We start from the raw sequence: 26,126 nt of genomic DNA, 5'->3' as shown, positions 1-26,126 counted from the left end.
AATTAGTGAAACACTAATCAAGTTATGTGGAAGACCTTCAACATCTGCCACCCGATTGACTGTATAATTTCCATTTGTTACTTTCCCATAACATTTTACCTTGCATTTTTGGTTATTGCTGAATTTTTCAACTCCTGCATTTTTCCAAATATCGAAAGTCTTGCAGTTTCTCCTTCCAACCTATCATGCGATGAGAGAAACCACTATCGATATACCAATATTCATTGTATTGCTCGTCACACAGTACATGTGATCAATTAAAAGAATGTAGGTCCCCAAGGATTTTTGGGTCCTTGGATATTACTTTGGAATGCATGGAGAAATCCTAGTAACCAATTTTGAACTTTCGACTTTAAGCTATCTATTAAGTCAAATTCGACAGAGTTGGGCATTGAAATGTAATTATTCAAAGGTAAAGGTTCAACAACAACTTTCCCTTTTCCATCTACGGTTCATTACGATTCAAGCTTTGTCTTGGGTATTTATTTCCACCATTCCCCTAATGGATTCGAGTCCAATGATGATGAACTACCACTTTGTGACTCGTTCAAGTAGCTTTCGCAAGTATCCTTGATTTGCTCTTTAGAGAATTTTCCTAATTGGTATTATTTCCCGTTCCTTCAAGCCAATGGTTAATATTCCTCACATCATTTTTCCCTTTGACAAATGAAGATTTGACTTTCTGCTGCGAATCTGGGTTTGGAAAGTGAGGTTGTGTTAGGTTAAACAGTTCATTTTTCATTCCATTTACTTCCAATTTTTCAAAATTTCTTTTTTGGAAATGATATTTTTGGAGGGTTTTGAAACCGGTTTTGAAAATAATTTTTATAACCGACCGATGTTCGGTTACAAACCATTTTGATAGGTCATAAATTGTGGTTTATGCTTTATTTTTCATAAGCCATTAGAGTTCTTGGTCTAGGACCGAAAACACCATGTTTTGGTGCTATTCGGACCAAAATCACATGTGATTTTGATTAGGCTTAATGCTGTCTTGTTTGGGTTTTGGGCTGAGCCTTTGTTATTAGGTCTAGGTATATATATAGTGTTGTTTAGGCCTTACAGAGAGAGAGAGAGAGAGAGATTTTTGGGGTGTTGCAATAAACCAAGAACGTGATTTATAGAGAAACATAGAGAAAACCAAGTGTAATCTAAATTTTATGTACCAAACTATCACTGAATATAGTGTGCATCAAAGATTAATCATCTTGTTCTTATTCCATATTACATCTTATGTCATTCACTATATTGGGATTCCGTACCATCTTAGTGAAATCAATTGATACATCAAGAGTTTCGGACTTACAATTGGTATGAGAGCTTGGATCGGTATCAATCGAATTTGCAAGATTTTAAGAGTTTCTTGAAGTTTTTCTTGGATTTCCGGCTGTTTTTGATTTATTCTTGATGAAATGTCGGCTGTTTGTTCTTCGTGCTCATCAATATTTTGGAGTTATGATCGATTTTGGCATTAAAGATTTGAAAACCTCATCTTTTTGGCAAGTTTTGGGTGTTTTTGTTCGAAATTTGTGAGATCTTGGTCTTTGGTCAAACCCTCGAACTTCTCGGTGGCGACCTCTTATTCGGTTAGGGTTTCGGTAGATCTCGGCGGCCAACAGCGATTTCGGTTAGGGCATGTGTTCTTGGATTACGGTGCAAAGGTTCTTGATCTCATAGTTCTCGGTATCGTGTTTCGCCTCGCTTCTCAGTCAGAATTCTCGGTTTTTGGCTACACTTCGCTTACCGGTTCACGATTTCAGCCTCATAGTTCTCGGTGCGAACCTTCTCGGTTAGGATAAGAAGCCTCGCAATCTCGGTCTAAAAACCAAGTTTTCGTTCCAATAGCCACGTTTTCGATCAAATAACTTCGTTTTCGGTTCCTAAAGCTTCGTATTCGGTCAAAAAGCCATGTTTTTGATCAAATACCCTCGTTTCTTGGTCTTGAAGCTTCATTTTCGGTCTAGAAACTTTTGTTATCGGTCATGGTTATTTTTTTTGGACAAAACGTTTGATTTTCATGTTTGACTTTCATGTTTGACTTTCAACTTTGACTTTCAAGTTTTCAAGTTTAACCTTCAAGTTTTACTTTAAAGTTTGACTTTCGAGGTTTCAAGTCAATGGGCATTTTTGTTGGCTACAAATCATATCTATTTTTGGTAAATTACTCTTTTTGGTGAATAATGAGTTCTTCAATCACCAAGATTAATGAAGCTTCAAGCTCTCAGTCCTATGAAGCTGAAATTAAACATTATCGTGATCAACATGATTTATTAATTAGGGAAATTGAGGACCTCAACTATGAAGGATACACCCTTAGAAAGGCCCAAAAATCTTAAAAGAAAAATTAGAGGCCTAAACCAAAGACCTAAAAAGAAATAAGGAGGAATACAACATTAAATGTGAACATTATGATTATGCTCAAGAAAAGATTTCCAGTCTAACTGTCGAGCTTGACACATTGAAAACTAAGTTTGAAAATGCGGATTTTAATTTTAAGAAATTTGATGTGTCAGGTAAGAAAGTTGAAACAAATAACGAAAAACAACTTAAATGGAATGAAAAAAGGGTCTAGGGTATAATAGTCTTCTTCCTCCATTTAACGATAACTGCACTTTTACTCCTTTAACTGAGGAAGAAGTGGTAAGGGAAGCACACCTACAGTATAGCAAATCTATTGTAGTTGAGACAGTAAATGATGATAATGTGAACGATTCTGATGTTTCTGATTCATGTGCAGATAAGATCACTATGCAAGATGGGGATGAGCAGAATTATAATAATTTGAGTTCTATTAATCATCTAACCAAAGTATGTTTGAACTCTGAATCCGTTGCTTCTAATTTAGTTACTTCTAATAACTATGCTATTGGTAAATACATGCCACAAAAACAAGCAAAATAGATTGCTTGTTGTAAGTGTGCTTGTGGGAACAATCAGAGACAAGGCATGGGCATGTTACCAGGAACAGGTAGAAACAACTTCTACGTAAAGAAATAGACATGTTTTCACTATGGAACACATGGACACATTGCCATAAATTGTTCAAATCGTGCATATGTTCCCTACTATGCACAAGGTAGGTAGAACGTGCCAAGAGGGAGATCTTCCAAAAGAAATCCTTCAAGGTCACACTCACACAATGGTGATTGGAATTCAAAAAGGGCCAAAAATCAGACTCCCAAGGACCAAAATGGCTTGTTGGACAAGAACCCTAATTCGAGAGATGGTTTAGCCAAATCGAAATCGGTGAGGTCGAACTCATCTCAAGGATCATCTTCTGGCTTACACTTGAGATTCAAATCTAAATCAAAAGGTAGTTCAAGTTCAAAGTATAGTGTTGAAGCACCTATTAGGTTAAACTTTAAAGGCCTAAACCTAATTACCCATGGATTCCCAAAGTTCAAATTTAAAACTCGTCCAGAATTCCTGTAATTTATTTATGTTTCTTATCCGATAAACATGATATGTCATGGGAAAGAGTATGTTTTATAGATGGTGATGGAACACCTAACATCAAAATGGATTGGGTTCCAAATACCAACTAATCCTGCACTCTGTACTAGAGCAACTATGGAGGAATATCATCAGACTTCGATAGGTTGATAGTGCCTGTTCTAGACACATTATAGGAGACATCTCTCAACTTCACAACTTTTAGAACTTGAATTGAGGGTATGTGTCCTTTGCGGGAAGGAAGAAAGAAAATATCACAAATAGGGATTGTATTTAATGATGTGTTGAAGTTTGAAAAAGTCAACTTTGTTCCGAAATTGAAACACAACTAAGAATAAATGCATTGTTGCATCTGCTTGTTGTTTTTAGGTCATCTGGATGCATCTTCAATTACTGATTTACGGTTTGAGTTTTTCTTCTCGATGCTCTGATTTTTTTCTTAAAATGATTTGTTTTGATTTCTTATTTTTGTTTGTTTAAATTTATGCATTTATTTTATTTCCTTTCTTCCCCGTGCACAATTTAAGAGGGCGGGGGGGAATAAATAAAAAAAATTATAATTTATAAAATCAAAATTTCCAAAAAATATGTCTTCTCTCGTAAGTGTTATTGGGAAGTGATATGAAGTTTAGTGTTAAAGGGAAATGTGAAATACGTGTAATGCACTGAAACTAAATTATTCAAACTTTGTGTTCAATGTGCTGGTAGGCACGAAGGATTCAAAGTGAAACGACTAGACACAGTTGGCAATGAAAGGACTCGACAGTGTTAAGTTATTTGGACTTAGATAAGTACATCTGGACTGACCATACGATGCTCGGATAGATTAAGCAGTGAGTTAAACATGAGAGCCTGTGAGATACATTAAAGTTACTTATCATCTAGAACTGTGGAAACACTTCTTCAACGTAAGGACTTATGTCCTTAACTCTTGTAACGACCCAAATTTTCAAATAAATTTAAACTTATCAAAACAATCCATTTTAATAACATTATTACAAAAAGGTTTTCAATACATTATTTATCAGAGTATTCCCAGTTCATTTCATAAAACATAAACGCGAGGAACGGTACGATCACACCTTCTCCTTGCCACAGTCTCCTGAAGAACCTGAAAAACATTAAACCACAACTGTAAGCCCGAAAGCTTAGGGAGATACCCCCAAAATACCAACCACATATACGCCCTTCCAGGCTACGACCTTCCGGTCCAAAACATATTGCCTTCCGGCCCATAACATATTACCTTCCGGCCCATAGCATAAAAAGCATACAAAACATCACAGAACATAGAACAGCCATGCATATCGGGTTTACTATGTGACTGGTCTGCCGTATCGGGCCTTCAGTCCACCGGATCCACCCTCCGAGTCTAGTCATGTCCTTCGAGTCTACAGTGTGGTTGGTCCGCCCGCACCGGGCCTTCAACCCACCTGGTCCACTCTCTGAGTCTATAGTATGACTGGTCCGCCTGCATCGGGCCTTCAGTCGTCCTGGTCCACTCTCCGAGCCTCGGCACGTCTGGTCCGCCCTCGTGGGGCCTACAGCCTATCCGGACCGCTCGCTGGGCCTTCGGAACAACCGGTCCGCCCTGGGTATCTTGGCCTACAGCACAAAGCAGGACCCGCCTCAACCCATCTCTAGTCCATGTGCACATAACATACAATCATATAACAGTCATAGTCAACAAACCGATCAAGCATATCACATAACATATCATTACCCTAACCAGGTTACCGACCTAACCGGTCACTAGCATAGCATCACTCTACATATCGGGAAATCTGACCTTAATCAGGTCTCTAGCATATACCATCCTAGCTACCAGGATGCAGACATGTCAAGAAATAACATAACAACCATATCCGAATCACAATCCAATAAAGGGTCGGCCTTGGTGCCTTAGACCCTGTTGATATAGTGAGGATAACTCACCTCGCGAATGCCGATACTCTGAACGGAAGAAGCAGGCTCTCGAACCACCAACTTACCGCAAATCCCGAACTAACCAACATAACAAGCATAAGCATTAGGTCAACAAACTTCCACTTATCGGGCCAAGACCAAAGTCCCAAACTCACACAAAGTCCAACATTGGCCCAATTTACCAAATTGGGCCCACCTCACCAAATAGGCCTAGATCCAAAATTCATAATATTAATTGGGCCCAAAATACTCTATTAATAATTTCCAGACTTGGCCCAAACACCAACAACCCACAAATGGCCCAACACAAAGGCCCAAAAGGAAGTCCACAGGAGGAGTACGCAGGGCGTACTCTCCCTGGTACACGGGGCGTACAGCAAAGATCGCTAAAGTGAAACGGGGTACTGGCCCGCCACGCGGGGCGTAACTGCGAACTCTATTAAGTCCTTCTTACAGCTTAATGGCTTAAGCTCTTGAGCCCAAACTTTAGATCCATAGGCCAAATATGATTAGAAATCATAAAGTCTCAGACTTTATCACGTGGGACGTCCTTAAGCTCTTAATCCAAGGTCTTAATCCATTAACACCCACATAACTCATACATGAAATAACTACAGCCCTTGGGACCTCATTTTTATCACTCAAGACCTCTCCAAAGGTCTGAAAGGACAGCTACACTTGACCAAATCGGACTATGCAACAAGATGAAGACTTTAGGGATAAGAATGATAACAAAGCTTCAAAATACATAGATCTAAGCAATATGAAGGCCAAGCAAGAAGCTTTATACCTTAAACCAGCTCCAAAGGGTGGTATTTCTTCAGATCCACAAGTTCCACATGTTCTTCTTCTTCTTTTACAACTTCCCTTTTCTCCTTCAAGCACTTCTTTTTCCAATACAAGCTTTTCAAGGTCAAACACACTCAAATATGGAGGGAATACGATATTAGGGTTTCTCTGAGGTTGAAGATGAGTATAAGGAGGCTGAGGGGTGAACCATCATATTCCTTATATAGTGGCTGACCCTAAAAATAGGGTTTGGGATTCCTAAGAGTATGCGGAGCGTACCTCCCTGGTACGCGGGGCGTACTCACTCGACTACCCGCAACTATTCGAGCCATTACGTTGGACGTACGTCTAGCTTACGCTGGGCGTACCCATCCACCTTTCAAAACACATAAACATGCATGCATGCCATGCATGCATGGAACCATTTCCTTCTTATTCCACAAAGAACTATAAGCAATGATCAACTTTGAGGCACCGCAACTCCTCTAATCTAAACCCACTCTCAAATAACTTTTCATTCAAACGAGGGTGACGAGAAGCCCCAATACTTCTAACACATACACTCGCCCAAAACCTTCTCGGATGAAACTCACTTCTCGAAAAGGACCAGAATTACCTTTCTCTTAAACTTCAGGGACTTATAGTTGAAAACTCGAAGAATGGGGTGTTACAATTCTCCCCCACTTAAATTAGGCTTCGCCCTCGAAGCCTGCGACAACTCTACTCCGAACTAACCTTGCAATACTCCGCCTGGCGCTCACCAGACCAGGCTTCCCAAGACTCGACCATCGAGATCCGAAACCCAACTTACCTTTCTTGCCGACCGAATGAACGAGCTTCAGCCCCAGAGAAACTCCCACGAGTTATCCATCGCAATCTCATAACCACACCAAAATGGCTCTAATCTCATCGGGTTAGGAAAACCCCGATTCACTGATGACACTTCCAAACACCCTTTCCGGATGCATTTTTACCACATAACAAATCTATCTGAAATTCCGAATTACATCCATGCATTCCTTCCAAGTCTCAGCAACCATCCATGCCGGATGTGCTCCATACCACTGTTGAAATCTCGCTGCTCAATGTCCATAATTGGGCCACTCCCATCGCAAACCTGCACTGCTGCTTCTACTTCCGTTGATTTACAATCCCTTAGCATGACCGCTATCCATGAGACATACATGTCCTGAACCTGATCGCAAGGACTCTCGAGTCCATGCACCACCTCTGCTACTCACAATCAATACCCGGGGCCAGACCTCCTAATGCCAACACATCACAACACACCCAACCCATTTCCTCGAACCGATCTGATAATACATGCAGAGTATACAGCATGACTGGACCACCTCACCAAGTCTTCAGTCAATCTGGACCACTCTTAAAACCTTCAGCCAATCTGGGCTACCCTCCAGGGCCTTCAGTCTGGCTGGACCGTCCCCCGAGCCTTCGGTCTGACTGGTACGCCTTCCGGCCTTTAGTCTATCTGGACCGCTCAACTAGCATTCATCATTCCGAGTTATCTCTACGGGAAATCCTCTCAAGCATTCTGTTCTAGCCCTCTAGGGGTTACGAACTCTAACTCCATCAAACATACTCGATCTCAGCCTGATCCTAGGCCCTACACAATCACTGCCATAGGTCTGTATCCCACCTCACACGCCGGCTACTCACCCATACCAGCGTGCTCTCGGCTGAAAGAATTACTGCTGAAACCCAAGCAGCTAAGTAACCTCTCCAATCTATTGATCATCCGGAGAATTTCCATTTCTCCCCCACTTAATACACTGACTATCAACCACCGATCGCCATCACCGACCTCCCAAAAATTAACCTTGTACAAATTCCAACGCTTACATGCAGACTGATTCCCACTAGCCTTCGCAACCTTCGCAAAGCACATTCCCACACTTATTATTCCGCCCAAAAGTACTCAATACTCAGCTAACCACTCCTCAGACTGCCGATGCTACCCGACATTCAAACCAACGCCGCATCTCCAGTAATAACCTTCACGAATGATAACCAACGATAGCCCGAAACACTAATCCATAACCATACTAAACCTTCAAGGAACAACGGATACCAAAACGAAAACTCGAAGCACTATCCCATAACCATGCCAAACTCTCAAGGAACAACGAATACCAACACGAAAACCACCCAACGAGACTAGCAGATAAACGATACTCCACAATAATCATAAGTAAACAAGAAAACAAGGAAGAAACATACCTGTAAATGCATCCGGCACTGCTCTAACCTCTTCCTCTGCAAGCTAAAAAGCACGACCCTAAGCCCTTGGGGGCTCCGCTCCACTCTGACCTCCACCTGTGATCCTCAAAGTGGTTGGTGCTGGAGCCTGTACCGGTCCTGCAACAAGCTGTGGGCAGTTGATCCGCAAGTGCCCAACCTGATGACAATGATAACAGATCCTCAAATCCCGAACCAGTACAGACTGCCGACAATCCCTCGCATAGTGCCCCTCCTTTCCGCACTTGCGGTATGCACCACCGGACCGACAAACTCCGGCGTGACCCCTCCCACACTTTCCACAAACGTGGCTGCCCTGATCTCCCATCCTGGAATCAACGGTCTTAGACCGTTTCGTCGCCGGCTGCGACTGAACCGGAGCTTGCCTTAGCTCACGCATCTGCAGCTCAATCTCTAACTCATGCCGCCTGGCGGCCTCCTTCAACTCCAACAAGGTCTCGCACCTCTGCGCGGACACAAACTGCCTGATGTACCTCTTTAGCATACTCAGATATCGGGACATCTGAGCCTGCTCCGAAGAAAACTTAGGGAAAAACATCGCCCTCTCAGTAAACATCCTGGTGATTTCCGTCACCGACTTCGTATCCTGCTTCAGCTCAAGGAACTCCTGAGCCAACCTCTCCCTCTCGACCTGCGGAACATAGCGAGTGCTTAACATCTCTCTAAACTGATCCCATGGAATCGCAGCCCTCTGCACATCCGAGTATGACCCCGTGGTCAATCTCCACCAATCCTTTGCCCCGTGCCTTAAAAGATTCAGAGCACACCTCACCCTCTGATCAGCAGGGCATGAACACGTGAAGAAACACCCCTCCATGTCTGATAACCATCTCATATCAACGATCGGATCCTAAACTCCATCGAAGGTGGGAGGCTTCGTATTATCGAAGTCCCGATACTGAAAACCTCTACTAGCTCCTCCCCCTGCCGCTGCTACAGCCGCTGTAGCCGCCGCAGCAGCCGTCTCCGTGAGAGCTGCATAGCGCTCATTAAAATACTCCACCATGGCGGTCTTGATCGACCCAAACAGTTCCAGCAGCTCGGCCCGGAACAATGCAGCAACCTCATCATGCAGGATGTCCAGAATCCTCGCATCCAACTCGTGCATACTCATCTGACCGATAACCTCGGGCGGTACTGACCCGTCTGCAACTCCTTCTCCTGCACCCGATCCTTACCCGGATCCACTCCCATCATGCCTCGAAATCTCCATACTGAAAATAAACCACAAAACCTCAGAAACTTCCCACTATCCCGGGAACCAACTCTCAACCCAACCCTAGAGGTCATGGCTTCCCTGATACGCATATGGGTCATGTGCTTTCAGTAGTACGGGCCCATACTACCTTCCACACCTACCCATATTTGTATGAAGTACTACCACAACACCCTAGCGACAAATATACATAGCAAGCGCTCGATCCTCACTCCTAGAGGAACACTGGAAATCTCAACAGAGGAAAACCCTAGGCTAGCAGGCATCACAAAACAGGCAACATTATCATGAAATCCTGAAGATCCCTTGCCTATCACTAGAATGTTGTTCTATCAAGCTCAATAAAATAAATATCATGCATGGTATTTTGGGGTTACTTACTGGCTCCAGCTGATCGTACCTCCGCGTCCTCCTTTTACTTAATTTCAAAACCATTTTAATTTCTCTTTTAAAAACCCTCCTCGATTTGAGACTGGAGTCACACGAGTGTTCCTCCAATTCACTCAAACCAAGGCTCTGATACCAACTTGTAACGACCCATATTTTTAAATAAATTTAAACTTATCAAAACAATCCATATTAATAACATTATTACAAAAAGGTTTTCAATACATTATTTATCAGAGTATTCCTAGGTTCATTTCATAAAACATAAACGCGAGGAACGGTACGATCACGCCTTCGCCTTGCCACAGTCTCCTAAAGAACCTGAAAAACATTAAACCACAAATATAAACCCGAAAGCTTAGTGAGATACCCTCAAAATACCAACCACATATACGCCCTTCCAGGCTACGACCTTCCGGTCCAAAACATTTTTCCTTCCGGCCCATAACATATTGTCTTCCGGCCCATAGCATAAAAAGCATACATAACATAACAGAACATAGAACAACCATGCATATCGGGTTTATAGTGTGACTGGTCCGCCGTATCGGGCCTTTAGTCCACCGGATCCACCCTCCGAATCTAGTCATGTCCTTTGAGTCTACAGTGTGGTTAGTTCGCCCGCACCGGGCCTTCAACCCACTTGGTCCACTCTCTGAGTCTACAGTATGACTTGTCCGCCCGCATCGGGCCTTCAGTCAGCCTGGTCCACTCTCCGAGCCTCGACACGTCTAGTCCGCCCTTGTGGGGCCTACAGCCTATCCGAACCGCTCGTTGGGCCTTCGGAACAACCAGTCCGCCCTGGTATCTTGGCCTACAACACAAAGCAGGATCCGCCTCAACCCATCTCTAGTCCATGTGCACATAACATACAATCATATAATAGTCATAGTCAACAAATCGATCAAGCATATCACATAACAAATCATTACCCTAACCAGGTTACCGACCTAACCGGTCACTTGCATAGCATCACTCTACATATCGGGAAAACTGACCTTAATCAGGTCTCTAGCATATACCATCCTAGCTACCAGGATGAAGACATGTCAAGAAATAACATAAATACCATATCCGAATCACAATCCAATAAAGGGCCGGCCTTGGTGCCTTATACCCTGTCGATATAGTGAGGATAACTCACCTCGCGAATGCCGATACTCTGAACGGAAGAAGCAGGCTCTCGAACCTCCAACTTACCGCAAATCCCGAACTAACCAACATAACAAGCATAAGCATTAGGTCAAAATACTTCCACTTATTGGGCCAAGACCAAAGTCCCAAACTCACACAAAGTCCAACATTGGCCCAATTTACCAAATTGGGCCCACCTCACCAAATGGACCTAGATCCAAAATTCATAATATTAATTGGGCCCAAAATACTCTATTCATAATTTCCAGACATGGCCCAAACACCAACAACCCACAAATGGCCCAACACAAAGGCCCAAAAGGAAGTCCACAGGAGGAGTACGCGGGGCATACTCTCCTTGGTACGCGGGCAAAGATCGCTAAAGTGAAACGGGGCACTGGCCCGCTACCCGGGGCGTAACTGCGAACTCTATTAAGTCCTTCTTACAGTTTAATGGCTTAAGGTCTTGAGCCCAAACTTTAGATCCATAGGCCAAATATGATTCGAAATCATAAAGTCTCAGAATTTATCACTTGGGACGTCCTTAAGCTCTTAATCCAAGGTCTTAATCCATTAAGACCCACATAACTCATACATGAAATAACTACAGCCCTTGGGACCTCATTTTTATCACTAAAGACCTCTCCAAAGGTCTGAAAGGACAGCTACACTTGACCAAACCGGACTATGCAACAAGATGAAGACTTTAGGGATAAGAATGATAACAAAGCTTAAAAATACATAGATCTAAGCAATATGAAGGCCAAGCAAGAAGATTTATACCTTAAACCAGCTCCAAAGGGTGGTATTTCTTCATATCCACAAGTTCCACACGTTCTTCTTCTTCTTTGACAACTTCCCTTTTCTCCTTCAAGCCCTTCTTTTTCCAATACAAGCTTTTCAAGGTCAAACACACTCAAATATGGAGGGAATACAAGATTAGGGTTTCTCTGAGGTTGAAGATGAGTATAAGGAGACTGACGGGTGAACCATCATATTCCTTATATAGTGGCTGACCCTAAAAATAGGGTTTTGGATTCCTGAGAATACGTGGGGCGTACCTCCCTGGTACGCGGGGCGTACTCACTCGACTACCCGCAAATATTCGAGGCATTACGCTAGGCGTACCCAGCCACCTTTCAAAACACATAAACATGCATGCATGCCATGGATGCATGGAACCATTTCCTTCTTATTCCACAAAGAACTATAAGCAATGATCAACTTCGAGGCACCACAACTCCTCTAATCTAAACCCACTCTCAAATAACTTTTCATTCAAACGAGGGTGACAAGAAGCCCCAATACTTCTAACACATACACTCGCCCAAAACTTTATCGGGTGAAACTCACTTCTCGAAAAGGACCAGAATTACCTTTCTCTTAAAATTCAGGGACTTATAGTTGAACACTCGAAGAACGGGGTGTTACAATTCTGGTGTTGATAGGTTAACTGGGGGTTCTAATAAAAGTAGGTTTATGTGAACTTTTTTTTCTTTCTTATCATCTTTGTCAGTCATATGCTGCCCCCTTTACATGATTGGAAGAGATTAGACCTGGGACGCAACATATGCACTCTGTTTCTAAGCTTATATCTATCTATCTATGTCAGTCATATGTTGTCCCCTGTGCATGATCAGAAGATCCGACCTAGGACACATCATATGCACCTTTCTATTTCTCTAACCCTCTATCTGTATTACCCATATGTTGTCCCCTCTGCATGATTGGAAGACATCCGACCTGGGATACAACATATGCATCCCTATGTCTATCCTCTCTCTCAATAACTAAACACTCACCTAAAGTAAAGAGCACCTTGAAATTCCTTGATTGCTAGGGTATGTCATGAACTAGGTAACATGTTATAGTGCACTTAAAATTGAATTAACTAAAGGTTTACTGTAGATCTCACTGATGAATTTAAGTGGAAAACAATATCCTTGGTCGTCTTCAGCTAGATGATCTATTTAAGGATATAGGTGCAATGTCTTGTCACTTATAATCTGACCAATTCGCAAATATCCTTTGTGTTTAATTGGACCACAATACTGGTAATTGACCAGAGCTATTCATGAAGGTGTGTGCTGATATACAATATTTAATTGCTTGACAACTTTGATCCCAAAAAGTTTTAAATTTATTTATTATTTTTGTTTTTGTTAAATTTGTTTATATTTTCCCTCTATACACAACTTAAGGGGGATAATTAAAAAAAAAACAAAAATCATAAAATTTTAAAAAAAATCCAAAAATATGTTTATTTCTGTTTTATTTTCGTTTCATAAAATTAAAAATCCAAAAATATTTTATTTTTATTTTGAGTGTATTTTTAATTTTAATTTTATTTCTTAGTTGTTTCTATTGTGTGCTAAGTTTTTTTTATTTTTATTTTTTATCTCAAAATTTCATTTGTCTTAAAAAGCAAATTCAGAAGAAGAAGAAGAGACTCAAGGAGACTGTATCGTAAATTCAAGAGAAGAAGAGACTCAAGGAGATCGTATTGGATTGTATCATAATTTTCTATTCAAGGAGAAGAAACTTGGAAAGGAGTTGATGGTCATTACACTTCACTCTATTTTCACAAAGAATTGAAGGATTGAAACTACACAAATTGTCAGTTGGGTAGTATCTTTCTAAGAACTATCGTATTTAAGGAATTAAAAGTCTGAAACTATACAGATGTTATGGCACTAGGGCGATCAACCTCGCAAGGCACGATTATCACTGAACGTGTCGCCAAGGGCCAAGTTAACTTGTTAACTTGAAAAAATGTATTGAGATCTTTGATCGAGGATATGCAAGAGCTAACATAAAAAACAACCATGATTAGTTCTTCGATACTCTACAAATCATAGTTTGTTCCTCCATGTTCACACAGATACTGCGAGTAGTCTCCTTCTAAGCTAAGGTTGTGTCCTTGAACAACTACGGTGAGAAGATTTTTTTATGACTCTATGATCCACAGGGAATTTTTAGTCATAGTTACTTTTCAAAGACGCATCTATGATTTTTGAAGAGCATTCATTCGAAGCAACATGAAGTGGAGATTATTTTTCAACACACAATCGTTTAACCCCAGAAGCAAGGTGAAGTTGTATTTGAAGTCACATGACAGGTTGCATTGAATCCTACTCAATCAATTTGTTGCTATCTATGAACTTGCTAAAGTGATCCCGAACAATTGGTCTCTCTATTATTTTTTCTGAAGTTTTTCAAAGCTGCAAGTGCAGGTTTTCAAGAATCCTTACAAGAAGCCTCTACAAGCAATGTGCGTTCAAAGTCAGATTTTTAGGAGGTCCAACTATTCAAGATGAAGTCATTCATGTAGAAGTTCATATTTTCATCTTGAAGTTGTGAAGAAATCGAAGATAAAAGCTGAAAGTCAAGGTCAAAGAGAATATTGAAAAGATAACAAAGCTATAAACCAAGCAGCAGATTATTAGGTCATAAATTGTGGTTTATACTCTGTTTTTCATAAGCTAATAGATTTCTCTGTCTAGGACCAAAAACACCATGTTTTGGTGATGTTTGGACCGAAATCACATGTGATTTCAGTTAGGCTTAATGTTATCTTCTTTGGGTTTTGGGCTGGGCCTTTGTTATTAGGTCTAGGTATATATAGTGTTATTTAGGCCTTGTAAAGAGAGAGAGATGTTTTTGGGGTGTTGCCATAAGCCAACAATGTGACTTACAGAGAAACAGAGAGAGAACCAAGTGTAATCTAAATCTTATGTACCAGACTATCATTGAATATAGTGTGCATTGAAGATTAATCATCCTGTTCTTGTTCCATATTACATCTTACATCATTCACTAGATTGAGATTCTGCACCATCTTAGTGAAATCGATTGATACATCACGAGTTTGAGACTTACACATTTGTCTTTGTGAAAAACTTCTTTAAACTTGAAATGGATTGAAATTTTTTTGTCCATTACATTGAACAAAATTTATTTGAAATTTTTGCTTAAAAACCCATTCATTTTGAGTATTTGGAAGAAAATTCCTTGGTTGTTGGTTTAGAACAAACTTCTCATTTCTTTGTGTTTAAGCAATTGGTGTTCAAACTGATTTGTGAACATTAGATTGATCCTTTTTAACATCAATTTTCTTTTGAGTGGACTTATTTTGAACAAAAGTCTTAATTTTTAGAAAATATCTTAACTTGTAGAGTTGGTTTTTTCTTAAGAACGTTTTATTTCTTAAAAGCCTTGACATTTTTCCAATAGACTTTATTTCTTGCTTTTGACATTGGAACACTTTCCTTTTTTGCAACTTTTTAAACATTCTCGTTGAAAATTTGTGCTTTTGTTTTCTGAATTTTTCGAAACTAGTTCTTTTGTTTGATTATCAACTTTTGATTTTTCGGACGTAACTTCCCAAACTCGTTTTTTGTTTTATTCCTTGAAAAGTAATTGAGTTTTTATAGGGTATTTTCGATCGTGCTATTAGAAAAGAATCATTCTTTTGTTGCTGCTTTGTTGTCCTCCTCAACAATTTGGTTGATTTTTGGATTCACTTTACAACCAATTCTAGTGGTAACGGACACTTGATTAGAGAACATGACTTCATCAGTGAACTTTAAATTTGGATAGACAACTGAGTTCGATTCAAAAAAAAATGAGGACCTTTTTCTTTCATCATTTTTTTGAACTTCTCTGTTTCTCCATAAACTTGTTAAATAGCAACTCGAGGAATAGTTGTTTCAATTGAATCATCATCATCACTATTTGTCTCACAGTCTTCGACAACTACATGATCGTATTCATGAACTTTCGATGTAGAGGGTGATGGGTTTTGTGCATACAAAACAATCTTATGTTTGCATGCAACCCTAATTATTGGATCTATGTTTTCTCTATTAGACATACAAGCATTGAACACAAAAACTAGAAACCCTAGCACGCATCTAATATTTATGAAATCTACAAAATAAGGATCATAACACATACCTTTTTTGTTATATAGTAATAACAATGGATTCCTTGAAGCTCTTGACTTTGAGAAAAAGTGTCACATATGTAACACCTCTAATGGTTCACAAACACACCCATGAAAGAGGATAATTATGAGAGAGAGGAGAGAGGAGGAAGTTGCTCAAAGTTTTGGCTCTTCAGGGGTTTCTTAATATGGCCAAAATGTAGATGGGGTGATGCTCCTTTTATAGTTAAGGTTTCTTAGTCCCAAAGCTAGGGTTTGAAGGTGGAAACCCTAATTTCCAACTTAAGTCCTAAGCAGCCCATGGATCCCCCTTCAAAAGACCTTGGACGAAAATCCTTAGGGTCTCCATAGGGTTTTCGGCCAACCCTATATAGAGTGATACAAGAGGCCAAACCAAAATATTTAAATAATTGCAAAACAACCCCTTAACTTTTTATTAATTACTTTAATCCCAAAATTAATTTCTAATTAAATATTAATTAAACAACATGATTTCTAATTAATATATTATTTTCATAACATATTAATAAATCATTTTACATACCAATTTATTATTCCAAACAATAAATTAAACCTCTTTCGCAATTAATCATCGTGTCTAGTTGCCAGTGTGAAGATAACCCAAAAGGACTATGTTACTATCAATTCAAGTGCATACCAATAATTGTAGCTCTCAAAGCCATTGTCGAACTCTGACCCAGTCAGTAACGTGTTCTAAGATAAGTGATCATATAATCATCCGTTCTGCAAGATATCACCTGGACAAATGACATAGAACATAATCATTCTCATTGTCCAACGATTTATTTCCTGATTTCTGAATTTTAATGACAAAGAACTTTAATTGAATACATCATAGTCCCTCATATAGTAGTCTTTAATGAACTGACTATATGATTCAGGAAGCGAAACTAGAACCAATTCAATGGCCAGCTCCCTTGGGAAAACGACACACAACATACCCAATCTGTCAATGTGCGATTTCGTACTTTTGAACTTGAAGAAGACATGACTTAGGGAGAGTCACTGGAGGGGGTGGTGGAAGAGTTGTAGAAGCATGATTTTCAGTTCCACCATTGCTTGAAGAAGGGAACATTCTTTCACCTTGATCAACATGTGGAAGATCATCTTTAGAAGGAAACATTTCCAGAAGGGGTGTGGTAATCAAATTCGAATTCTGTAATAGGGATAAAAGAGAATTCAATTTAATTGATTTTAATCCTTGATTATTAACCTAAAAAATTTAAATTAAGACTAGGATCAACATTTTCTATTCGAATTCTGAAGATCGGGTGTCGTAATCAAATTCGAATCTATTTTAGGTAGGTAAAGAATTTACCAAATTTAATCTTATGAAACTCCTAGATCTTTTGCGATTCATTGAACCATTCAATGAAATGTTTAATCTCGATTATGCTCTCACTTTGTGACTATCATGCCGAGGAATGCAAACGAGATGTGAACAACCATGCAAATTAGCTTGGTACTCTCGATATCATTAATCATCTGAAATTAACGTGCTGGTTGCCCACACGCGCTCCATTAATTCAATTATAATTTACGAGACACCCATTGCCACCAATATTAGTCTCATATTAGTGTGCCGGTTAACCGCACATGCTCCACTAACGACCAATAAGGTGAAAGGTGCAGTATCATGGGTTATCATCAAATTCACATTTTTCCTAAAGTAACTAAGAGTGAGATTTTTAGAAATATGATTTAATTACTTTATAATTCATTACACTTATTAATGAGAATTATTTTGTTCTATCAAACTCGTTTGGCTAACGACCCTCCACCATACAAGATAACGGTAGGTAAGAATGGATACCCAATGGTGGTCATCTTACAAGTCACTTCCTTAAACTCCCCATATAGTATGTCCTCGTGAAAAAAGGTCTACTAACGGTATGATTGACTTTTCTTATATATATATATATATATATATATATATATATATATATATATATATATATATATAAGGTGCATTTTAAAAAAAATTAAAATAGCAAGGGTTTAATCATTTAATGAAATTATCAAAAAAAATCCATGAGAATGTAATTTAGGGTTTACATTTTAAATCTAAAAAATTAAGCATTTTAATTTAAATTTCAAACAACCCTAAAATTAACTTTAATTAATAATCAAATTAATTAGTTATTAACCAGTTATGGATATATTAATTATTCGTTAATTAAAAAATTAATTCAATTATTAATCATATCCATAAGGATAATTATAATCAAATAAAATCAACATTAACCAATTCATAATTATCTCCTAACAGTTAGGTCATATTTAATTATCTAACATTACTAAAAATTATATTATGGCAGATTTAATGATAGATAATTACCAAATATTAACCAAATAAATCAAGTTAGGCAAGAAAATTTGAAATCAGGATCTGACGCACAAACTCGCCGAGTTGGTGGACCAACCCGCCGAGTTGTAGCCCAACATGTTGAATCCGAAGAAAGAAATCAACGAGTTCGAAGAACATAATGACGATTTTATTTTCTTTTCCTAGTTCAAGTTCATATTATTATCAATTCAATAGAAAACTAAACCTAGACTCTGATACCACTAAGGGGTTAGCAAAACATACAATCTTATATGTACATGCAACCCTAATTGAAGATCTATGTTTTCTCTAATTGAACAATCAATAATGAACAACAAAGCATAAACCCTAGATTTCTGGATAATAAAAAAAAATCACATAATAGGATTGTAATACATACCTTAAAGATTGTTATTGTAAACAATCATGAATCCTTGCTTGAAAGACCTTTGGTAGCAAGCGCCACAAGTGTCGCCCCTCTAATGGTTCACAAACAAACTCAAGCAACCAAGGAAAACTATATATATATATATATATATATATATATATATATATATATATATATATATATATATAGAGAGAGAGAGAGAGAGAGTAATAGAAGAGAAATTTTGGCCCTTAGGCTCTTAGAGGATTCATAATCGAAATTTAACCCTTAGGAGGGTTTATATAGGCGTTAGGAAGGTACTAGATAAGGTAGATATATCCAAGATAACCCTAATCCCTTAAATTCCTCCAAAAGGCATTCTGTTAGGGTCGAAGACATTTTGTAATGAGTCGAAGACCATACCCTTCGTGTACTTGTAATGTATTTACTAAGACATCTGTTTGTAAAAAGCTTAATTGTCATGTCTTAGTAATTTTTGTATACTTTCTTGTTCCATATAAATAGGAACTTTACTTAGAGTTAGAGAAGAAGTCTTTACAGAACTTGTCTTTTGTACTCTCTGTAAAACTATAAAAGTATAATAGAGCTGAAACAAGATCATATTTACATCTCGTGTTCTTTTATATAGTATTCACTCTGATTTGATTCACATTTACTTGATTAATGATTCATCAATTAGTATCAGAGCAGGATTCATAATTGCGATCTGATTTTCTATTGAATCTGTTGTATTTGAATCAAAAATTTTGATTCAAAAGTTTCTGCACAATAAGATTCAGAAAATCATCAAGGATCATAAGTTTTGATTGGATTCTACATTGAATCTGCTTAATCAAGTGTTTGTTCTTGAAATTCTGTTCCATTCATTTAGTCAAAATCAAATTTCTTCAAACTTTTTGAAAAATACAAATCCGTACAACAATGGAGAATTTTAATATGAACACGATGACTTCTTTCTCGCATCTCTTAGGATCTTCTACAAAAATTCCGATGCTGATTACATAATATTACGATCAATGGGCTGACAGAATGGAGGATTATCTAAACGGTCTAGATGAAGAATTATGGAGTTTCATCTTTGGAACAACACAACCTCCTACAAATGTTCAAAACATTGGTTAGTCGAATTTAACTGTTGTTGTTGATGAACGTGCTGACAGAATGAAGAAGAATGAGAAAATATGTTTGAGGGAGCCGAGAGGTGAATTGCCACCAGTGGTTTACAACTATGTTCATGGGTTTAAAGGTGCAAATGAGATATGGAACACTCTTAAGGAAAAGTATCAAGGAAGCGAAAAGACGAAAATTAAGTCGGTGAAGCAATCCTTGGTGGAGTTGAAGAAAATTTTGACAGAAGGAAAATAAAACAATCGAAGTCTACTATGATCGCTTCAATGAGTTGATATATTAATGCAATCGATATGGTATCACTCGTTTTACAATGGAATTCAATCTTACGTTTGTGATGGGACTCAGAAAAGAGTGGAGAAGCGTGAGTATGATGGTTAAAAATCAGCAAAGTTTTGATATATCTTCATTGAAGGATTTGTATAATCAACTCAAAACTCACGAAAGTGAGGTTAATGAGATGGTTGAGGAGTCGAAGCTTTCTATAGGTGGTCCTTTTGCTCTTGTCTTGAAAATTACTGAAAAAGAAACTGTTGAACGTGGTGATTCAGATGCTGAAGAAGGACTTTTAATGAATTCGGATTATGAAGCAATTGCATTCTACTCCAACAAAGTAGTCAAAAAGTTCTTTAAGAAACCATTTAATTCGAAGACAAGGCAGAGTGAAGGAAGAGGAAATTATCTGAACAAAGCTGGTGCTGAGGAGAAGAAGAAGATAGAAAAGAAGGAAGTGAAAGTTGTTAAGGAGAAGAGAGAGAAGAAATTGAAAGGAGATTCTAGAATTGATTGTCACTATTGTAACAGGCCAATCATCTTGCGAATGATTGTATGCTTCGTAAGAAAAGGAGAAGAAGAACAAGGTGAAGGATGAGGTGTATTATTCGGAGAAGCTGGAGGAAGTTAAATCGAAAGCGGAAGGTATGTCGTTGGTTGCCAAAGGAGAACAGGAGGAAGACGGTGTGTATCAAATTTGGTCTTCAGGATCAGATGATGATGAAATGCGTAATCCGATGCATGGTTCTCTGTATGCAAAATACGAAGATGATTCTGAAGAAGAGGTCACATGAAGATGCCCCGTATCCAAATCAGCTGACAAGTCTCCGATGACTACGAAGGTACGTTCTATTCTCGAATCTTTCAATATTCCTTTAAATGCATATAACTCTGAAATTGTTGCTTTTGATGACACTGTTGCTTATTTCGATTCAATTGTTGTGTCTGCTAGTAACAAAGCTAAGAAACTGAGCTTACAATTGTTAGAGCCACAAAAGAAGCTTGATTCGAAAATCACTAAGATAGAATGTTTAGAATTACAAATCACAAACATCATGTGTGATAGAGACTCTCTTTCCAGCAATGTAAAACTCTTATTAGCACAACGAAATCTCTACTGTAATTCTACAAAAAGACTCTATGGAAAACTTACAGCTTTGCATCATTCTAGTGACATTAGCAAAGAACAACATAGAAAGTTATTACCTTTTATATCTTTTGAGAGACAGAAGGTTGATAACATTTCTAATGATTGTGAGAAAACAATTGCTGATTTTGACAAAATTCCAGATGACAGATATGCATATGGCTTAGTAAAACTATATGAATGTCTTGATTCGAATGAATTAGTTGATATTGTTAACGAAATCTTGACCAAATCTGAACAATTTAAGCTTTTGAAAAAGACTGAGAATTAGACATCTGACTTACAAAATAATTTTGCTGATATTGAAGATGATTCTGATAATATTAGTGAAATCAGTGAGTTTGAGGATGTTGATTGTTCACAGTTATCTTTCATTAATGTCACATCAAAATCTAAAGGAAAAGAAATTGTTAAGTATTCGAAAGTTGAGATTGACACTGACAAACCTTCAACTTCGAAAGTTTGTAATCCTGATTTGGTTGATGTACGAGACATTCAAACAGATGACAATGATGATGAAAATGATGAAGAAAATGAAATTCCACGAAAAGTTGTGGACCAAGTGTATGAAGACACTAAAATTTTCGAAAAAGTGTTGTCTGAAAAAGGAGCACATTATTTGGAAAACAACACCGTGGTTTATCCGAATTTTTAGTGCACTAATGATGTGATATTTCCAAATCAAGTGTATGTTACTATTGGAAACGTTGAGAATATCAAACCTGAGTTTAAGAAATTGATTGAAGAAGACAACAAGAAAACCACTGACCAAGGATTCTTTTCCAATCAAAGCACTGTCAAAAATAATCTTACAAAGAACTCACATGTTTTCCAAAGACAAAAACCTCAACGAAAATGGGTTGAGAAATAAAAAGTTGTGAACGAGGTTTTAAAACAAAAGTTGAGGAAAATGAAAAAAAAATTCAAATTAAATTCAAAAGAATTCAAAGAACAAGTTGACAAATTTTCGAAAGACTCTAAAATTTCAAAAAGGAAAGCAATAAAGAAATCATATTGGCAAACCATTGAGTCACGAAAGACACAAAATGATTTGAAAATGAAAACATCTAAAATGCCAAAAACTCAATTTGTTAAAAATAAGACTACATTTTCATCTTATTTAGACAAAAGGAAAAAATTTACTCAACACAAGGTTTCAAAAGATCTTAAAACATCATTTTCGACAAAGGCTCATCATTTTCAAAGAAATTTTAAAATCAAAGTGTTGAAAATCGTTTTTCAAATCAAAAGAAAATTTTTCAACAAAGAGATATTTCGAAAACAACTGTCACAAACAAATTTGATGGAAGTTATGCTCAGAAGTTTCGTCCTAATTCAAATGTTGATTTTTTTCCCACAAAATTCGATCTTTCCAAATCCTTCGGTGAAACAACCTTCAAAAGTTTCATACACAAAAGGTTTATCTCAAGCGAAAAATATTGATCATTGGCTTGAAGGAAAAGGTCGCATGTATCAGTCTAGGAATTACTCTCAACAACAAATCAAAGATGCTTATGAAAAGTATGTGAATACTTCATCAACTGGAAGTTCATTGTCAAACGATTCGAATGTCTCAATCAAGAAATGGAGAGCACTTGTGAAAGCAACGAATGTCGAATCACAATCTAAGAGGACGAAGTATGATGTCAGTAACAATCCCAAACTGTCGAAAACTTATTTTTCGAGTCCTTTACCTAATGATGTGCACTTAATCGATAGTTTAAAAACTAAAATTTGTGATTCGGTTAAGAGTAATGCATTTCATTTTGTTCTTAAAACTAATTTTTAAGGACCCAAACAGCCTTGGGTACCTAAATTCTTTCAATGATCGCATGTATTATGTGACGAGCAGTATGATGAGAAATGGTATATCAATAGTGGTTGCTCACATCACATGACTGGACGAAAGGAGAATTTGCCAGATTATCGAAGCCTGGATAACGTTGGATGTAACACCAGCAAAATTTAGGTCAAAAATAAATTGTTCAATAACCTTAATTGGGATAAATAAAGTGATATAGATCGTAACTAGGTTTCCAAAAATATACAAAACACAAAAATCTGAGTTATAACGAAGAAGTTATGACCAATCAAAAATCCGCGTCAAAACCGATAAAGCGTAGTTTAGTGTAAAAAGTGAGTTTAAGATAGACTACTTTTTAGCCTTAATTATCTTAATGAAAGTTGTATAGTATATCTCCACCTTTGCGTGGATATAAAGAAAGTCGAAAACGGAGCTTGTATGCAAAAGTTAAGGCCTTCCGAAGATACATCTGTCTGAGAGCAGGACACGTGTCAGAAACCCTAATTTAACTGAACTCATGATGTGAGCATCATTTCTCACGACGTGAGGAGTCAAATCACCACTTTTCAGGCCTAGAATGCAAAAGTCGAGTCTACGTATAAGACTCACGACGTGAGCTTTAAAACTCACGACGTGAACAGTCTGAATGACCCTTCCAGAGCAAGTTGATGAGTGATGCATGCCATGAGTGATGCAGGACCAAACTCACAATGTGAGTTATGAAAACTCATGACGTGAGAATCGAAATCTTGAACAGTCTGAATGACCCTTCCAGAGCAAGTTGATGAGTGATGCATGCCATGAGTGAAGCAGGACCAAACTCACAATGTGAGTTATGAAAACTCATGACGTGAGAATCAAAATCTTGCCTATAAATAGAAATCGAAGCCTTCCGAGTTTGGCTACTCATTTCCATCCTTTCTCTTACTTCTACATGCTATTAAACCCTTCTAAACCACCCCAAAGCCCCGGTAACACCTCTCACACACGACATGAGTCCCAACGCTCCGAATCTCCCGAGAAACTAACTTCTTTCCAGTCGAAGTACTGCCCGCGTGAAGCTTGTTTCTTCACCCAAGACTCATGGTTACGTCAAGAACGATCCTTCTTGGAAACGAAACGCTGCTCGATTCACCACTTATCAAGTGAGTACATACCCCTCAATTAACCTTTTTAAATGATTTTATGGGGGCAATACAAGTTGAATCATACTAGTTATTATATCAATCACATGTGATTAATAACTAGCATACAAATGGATTTACTACAATTTTAGTTGTTTTACTCAGTATACTACTTCAAAATGATTTCTCAAAATGTTTTTACATATTAAAATCTTTATCAAAATGTCTTACATACTATATCTTTCCTTTCAAACTCAGTTATAATTGTGTTTCAAACAAAGGTCTTCATGTACTTGAAGTCGTGTTTCAAACAAAGGATTTCTTACACTCTAAACTGTTCTTATCAGACAAACTGCTTTTAAATCGCTTTATAAACTGACATCAAGTAATCAATTCTTATTTATTAACTATTCAAAGGTTTTACAAAACTTCTTTTATACTTTTATATTGTCAAATGCATGCCTATATATGTATAGTTATATAGGTAATGTTTAAAGGACTTAGGACTGCTAGCTAGCTTTAATTCCTTTTCCTTGTTTGGATGTGGCCTTAGGGCATCAGATATTTTTCCGAATGTTGTCTAAATATTAGTTATATATTATGTATACATATACAGACATAAAAGATCTATTAGTCAATTTAGTACCTTTGGGTAGCAAATGCATACTTTAGGTTATACACGAACATCACTAGTAACTATAATAGGTATAGTTAGGAGTTACTATTTACTATTTACTATTCCTAGTACAAGGAATCACACTATATTATGTTGTTTTATTCTATGAAAGAACACACTTGTATTTAAAATTATACTATTAATGCAATCGATGATGTTGTTGCTTGTTTACTACTTTGCATTGTTGTGATACTTTACGTGACGTCCTCCGCGCCAAAACGTTTCCGTCGTTCTTGGTTTTGGGGTGTGACAAATTGGTATCAGGGAATTGTTTATAGTGAATTGAGTATATCTACCCATAAAAGATATACACACTATAAATACAATGGGATTAAAATACTCTGACCAAGAGTTTATACTTTTAAATAATAAAATATTTAACTAAGTATACATGCCTGCATTCATACTAAAATCAGTGTCATAATGACAAAAACAAAAGTATTACGATTGTTGAATATCACAAGTAAGCTCGGGGATGTATGGTCAGTCCTGGGAGTGGCCTAGCCTGATCAACTATGCTGGTCCGAGGAGTGATTAGCATATGCCCAAGAATGGTTGTGATATGGCAACAAGTCTAAAAACTTACCAACACTGCTACAATAAAGACATTAGGAGTATTTTGTTACTATAATTACTTAGTTGTGAACTAAAGATCTTCATTAATAGGTCAATAGTTGCTAAGTGGATAGACTAAGGTTATAGGTAACTAGGATGACATAGACTTAGAATCTGTTAAATTTTGCTTTACCCCCTGTTCCTTATGAATTTGGAGTGAAGGTCACTTATTCGAAGGCAATGCTGGATGGTTTGGAGAAGAGCTAGAGGATGATCATCCAATCCCTTTGGGTGATCACCATGCTGAAGACTTTTTGAATGGTGCTAACTCTAAGTCCGAGGTTGAGAACCTAACCCTGGTAGCTCCCATTCCAAATCCTAACCCTCATCCAGCTTTTCATGGCCCGACGCCTCCTTGGGTAGAATGCTTGGAAACATGGAGCGAAGAACAAGATCAACCTATACCGTTTAATGGAGACCGAAGCTTCTACAACATAGGCGAAGGGAGATCAGTAGAAAGAGTTCTGCCAATCCTGGTCCGTAGATTTGCCCGAAAT

The sequence above is a fragment of the Lactuca saligna genome, chromosome 5 (assembly GCF_052625555.1).
Source record: "Lactuca saligna cultivar CGN05327 chromosome 5, ASM5262555v1, whole genome shotgun sequence".
In the NCBI taxonomy this organism is placed as follows: Eukaryota; Viridiplantae; Streptophyta; class Magnoliopsida; order Asterales; family Asteraceae; genus Lactuca; species Lactuca saligna.
The sequence above is the reverse complement of the archived record's forward strand: the minus strand, read 5'-3'. Positions refer to the sequence as shown.